We start from the raw sequence: 5334 nt of genomic DNA, 5'->3' as shown, positions 1-5334 counted from the left end.
CATTGTAAATTCTTGCCTCCTTTATCAAAAGTAAGGTGACCATATGAGTGTGGGTTTATCTCTGGTCTTTCTATGCTGTTCCATTGATTCTATACTTCTGTTGTTGTGCCAGTACCGTATTGTCTTGATTACTGTAGCTTTGTAGTATAGTCTGAAGACAGGGAGTCTGATTCCTCCACCTCCGTTTTTTTCCCTCAAGACTTCATTGGCTATTCGGGGACTTTTGTGTCTCCATACAAATTTTAAGATTTCTTGCTCTAGTTCTGTAAAAAAAATGCCATTGGTAATTTGATAGGAATTGCATTGTGTAGATTGCTTTGGGTGATATAGTCTATTTCACTACATTGATTATTCCAATCCAAGAACATGGTATATCTCTCCATCTATTTGTATCATCTTTAATTTCTTTCATCAATGTCTTACAGTTTTCTATATACAGGTCTTTTGTCTCCCTAGGTAGGTTTATTCCTAGGTACTTTATTCTTTTTGTTGCAATAGTAAATGAGAGTGTTTCCTTAATTTCTCTTTCAGATTTTTCATCATTAGTATATAGGAATGCAAGAAATTTCTGTGCATTAATTTTGTCACCTGCAACTTTACCAAATTCATTGATTAGCTCTAGTAGTTTTCTGGTGGCATCTTTAGGATTCTCTATGTATAGTATCATGTCATCTGCAAACAGTGACAGTTTTATTTCTTCTTTTCAAATTTGTGTTCCTTTTATTTCTTCTTCTTCTTTGATTGCCATGGCTAGGACTTCCAAAACTATGTTGAATAATAGTGGTGAGAGTGGAAATCCTTGTCTTGCTCCTGATCTTAAAGGAAATGTTTTCAGTTTTTCACTATTGAGAATGATGTTGGCTGTGGGTTTGTCATATATGGCCTTTATTATGTTGAAGTAGGTTCTCTCCATGCCCACTTTCTGGAGAGTTTTCATTATAAATGGTGTTGAATTTTGTCAAAAGCTTTTTCTGCATCTATTGAGATGATCATATGGTTTTTATTCTTCAATTTGTTAATATGGTTTATCACACTGATTGATTTATGTATATTGAATAATCCTTGCATCCAGGGAATAAAACCCACTTGATCATGGTGTATGATCCTTTTAATGTGTTGTTGGATTCTGTTTGCTAGTATTTTGTTGTGGATTTTTGCATCTATATTCATCAGTGATATCAGTCTGTAATTTTCTTTGTTTGTAGTATCTTTGTCTGGTTTTGGTATCAGGGTAATTGTGGCCTCATAAAATGAGTTTAGGAGTGTTCCTTCTTCTGCAATTTTTTGGAAGAGTTTGAGAAGGATGGCTGTTAGCACTTCTCTAAATGTTTGATAATTCACCTGTGAAGCCATCTGGTCCTGGACTTTTGTTTCTTGGAAGATTTTTAATCACAGTTTTAATTTCATTACTTGTGATTGGTCTGTTCATATTTTCTCTTTCTCCCTTGTTCAGTATTGACAGGTTATACCTTTCTGAGAATTTGTCCATTTCTTCCAGGTTGTCCATTTTATTGGCATAGAGTTGCTTGTAGTAGTCTCTTAGTATGTTTTGTATTTCTTCGTTTTCTGTTATAACTTCTCCTTTTTCATTTCTAATTTTATTGATTTGAGTCCTCTCCCTCTTTTTCTTGATGACTCTGGCTAATGGTTTATCAATTTTCTTTATCTTCTCAAAGAACCAGCTTTTAGTTTTATTGAACCTTGCGATTCTTTTCTTTTTTCTATTTCATTTATTTCTGCTCTGATCTTTATGATTTCTTTCCTTCTGCTAACTGTGGGTTTTGTTTGTTCTTCTTTCTGTAGTTCCTTTAGGTGTAAGGTTAGATTTTTTATTTGAGATTTTTCTTTTTCTTGAGGTAGGCTTGTATAGCTATAACCTTCCCTCTTAGAACTGCTTTTGCTGCATCCCATAGGTTTTGGATTGTCGTGTTTTCATTGTCATTTGTCTCTAGGTATTTTTTTTTCCTCTTTGATTTCTTCAGTGATCTCTTGGTTATTTAGTAACATATTTTTAGCCTCCATGTTTGTGTTTTTTATGTTTCTTTCCCTGTAATTCATTTCTAATCTCATAGTGTTGTGTTCAGAAAAGATGGTTGATATGATTTCAATTTTCTTAAATTTACTAAGGCTTGATTTGTGACCCAGGATGTGATCTATCCAGAGAATGTTCCATGCACACTTGGGAAGAAAGTGTATCTGCTGTTTTTGGATGGAATGTCCTGTAAATATCAATTAAATATATCTTCTCTATTGTGTCATTTAAATCTTGTTTTCCTTATTAATTTTCTGTCTGGATGATCCATCCATTGGTGTAAGTGAGGTGTTAAAGTCCACCACTATTATTGTGTTACTGTCAATTTCCTCTTTTATAGCTGTTAGCAGTTGCCTTTTGTATTGAGCTGCTCCTATGTTGGGTGCATATATATTTATAATTGTTATATCTTCTTCTTGGATTGATCCCTTGATCATTACATAGTGTCCTTCCTTGTCTCTTGTAACATTCCTTATTTGAAAGTCTATTTTATCTGATATGAGTATTGCTACTCCAGCTTTCTTTTGATTTCCATTTGCATGGAGTATCTTTATCCATCCTCTCACTTTCAGTCTGTATGTGTCCATAGGTCTAAAATGGGTCTCTTTTAAACAGAATATATATCAGTCTTGTTTTTGTATCCATTCAACAAGCCTGTGTCTTTTGGTTGGAGCATTTAATCCATTCACGTTTAAGGTAATTATCGATATGTATGTTCCTATGACCATTTTCTTAGTTGTTTTGTGTTTGTTTTTGTAGATCTTTTTCTTCTCTTGTGTTTCCCACTTAGAGAAATTCCTTTAGCATTTGTTGTAGAGCTGGTTTGGTGGTGCTGAATTCTCTTAGCTTTTGCTTGTCTGTAAAGATTTTGATTTCTCCATCGAATCTGAGTGAGATCCTTGCCAGGTAGAGTAATCTTGGTTGTAGGTTCTTCCGTTTCTTCTCTTTTAGTATATCATGCCTCTCCCTTCTTGCTTGTAGAGTTTCTGCTGAGAAATCAACTGTTAACCTATTGGGAGTTCCCTTGTATGTTATTTGTCATTTTTCTCTTGCTGCTTTCAATAATTTATCCTTGTCTTTAATTTTTGCCAATTTAATTACTATGTGTCTTGGCATGTTTCTACTTGGGTTTGTCCTGTATGTGACTCTCTGCAGTTCCTGGACTTAGGTGGCTATTTCTTTCCCCTTGTTAAGGAAGTTTTGACTATAATCTCTTCAAATATTTTCTTGGGTCCTTTCTCTCTCACTTCTCCTTCTGGGACCCCTATAATGTGAATGTTGTTGTGTTTAACATTGTCCCAGCAATCTCTTAGGCTGTCTTCATTTCTTTTCATTCTTTTTTCTTTATTCTGTTCCGCAGCAGTGAATTCCACCATTCTGTCTTCCAGGTCACTTATCTGTTCTTCTGCCTGAGTTATTCTGTTATTGATTTCTTCTAGTGTATTTCTCATTTCATTTATTGTATTGTTCTTTGTTCTTTAATACTTCTAGGTCTTTGTTAAACATTTCTTGCATCTTCTCGATCTTTGCCTCCATTCCTTTTCCAAGGACCTGGATCATCTTCACTATCATTATTCTGAATTCTCTTTCTGGAAGGTTGCTTATCTCCACTTCATTTAGTTGTTTTTCTGGGGTTTTATCTTGTACATTCATCTGGTACATAGCTCTCTGCCTTTTCATCTTGTCTATCTTTCTGTGAATGTGATTTTTGTTCCACAGGTTACAGGATTGTAGTTCTTGCTTCTGCTGTCTGCCCTCTGGGGGGTGAGGCTATCTAAGAGGCTTGTGGAATTTTCCTGATAGGAGGGGCTGGAGGTGGGTAGATCTGGCTGTTGCTCTGGTGGGCAGAGCTCAGTTGAGTAATCCTTACAATGGTCATATTAGGAAGAATATATTTAAGTGGTAAAAATCTCATTATGTCCTTATTTCCAACAGTGGGGATTGGTTATAATGAAATAAGTAGTTTATCCTTCAGTTTTTATTTATGTGCTAATTTTCAGTACTCTTATTTCCATAACAGGTGGCCATCTAAGCCATTAAGAGCTCCTCTACACTCAGAGATACAAGGATACATGTGCAGGAACACAGAAGCAGAAATTTAGTATTTAAAGGTCTATCAGATCCAGTCATTTTCTCCTGTCATTTCTACTCTTGTTTCCTTCCTACACCCATTTCCTCTATCCCCCTAGCTTATCTGTAAATTTTTGCTCTTTTGTGCCTCTGCATCACCATAAAAAGAACAGAGGAAACTAACTTGCTGGTTCCCAGAGGAAGATAAAGGACCTGGGAACTGAGATGTCTCATCCACTGCAGGCAGAATCTGGGCCTTCTCATTCTACTCAGTAAGAAGCAGAGACCAGGTAAAATCTACTGATCCCCCAACCAACTTGCAGATATGTGAATGGTGACAAATGATTGCTGCTTTACCCCCCTGAGCTCTGTGTTAGTTAGGCAGCAATAACTAACATATATAGTGGAAGGGGTGCAGACATCACAAGAAGAGTTAATGCAAGAGAAGATTTCACTTGGAAACACAGAGAAAGTGTAATAAGAAAAGAAGCAAAAGATACAAAAGAAGAAAGAGATAAATTTTTAGCTTAAGCAATTACGGAGGTAAAAAGGGAATAACCATTAGAATTCCATAAACTTTTATCCAAACTCTTAGTACCAGATGTGTGTCAAATATAGAATTTTTCAAACTTTAGGAAGTTGTTAGAATGTATAAATGGTATATTTTATAGATCTAGCAAGTTCTAGGATAATATATTATTTTGAAACAAAACAAATAAATATTCACATTAAGCACAATATATTAAGACTATAAAATTCATGTCAGTTTGGGTCATTTGACTTCTTAATGAGTTCTTAAAAATATTTTATTTTTAAAATTTTCTGAATTTCAGAAATACAGGTTAAGGACCTATAATGTTAACACTGCAGAATCACAAGAGTATAAAATATTAGAAGAATCATTGAATTGGATGTTAAGGCTGAAATCTTGTTGGACTAGCAAAGGTTAAGACAATAAAACTCAGAAATAGTTATGTTTATGGAGAACATTAAGCTTTTGAAGAAATAGTTAAGAAAGAATACCATCCCTTTCCTATAAGTAATTGTCCTAGAAACTTACCCTCCACCCCTATTTATACATCTGTTATTATTATTATTATTATTATTATTTTCTTTACAGTACACGGGCCTCTAACCATTGTGGCCTCTCCCATTATGGAGCACAGGCTCCGGACACGCAGGCTCAGTGGCCATGGCTCATGGGCCCAGTCGCTCCATGGCATGTGGGATCC

Source organism: Delphinapterus leucas, chromosome 4, assembly GCF_059928025.1.
Source record: "Delphinapterus leucas isolate spDelLeu-1000000601 "Yukka" chromosome 4, BTC_Dleu_Yukka2, whole genome shotgun sequence".
In the NCBI taxonomy this organism is placed as follows: Eukaryota; Metazoa; Chordata; class Mammalia; order Artiodactyla; family Monodontidae; genus Delphinapterus; species Delphinapterus leucas.
This window is presented reverse-complemented; position numbering follows the sequence as displayed.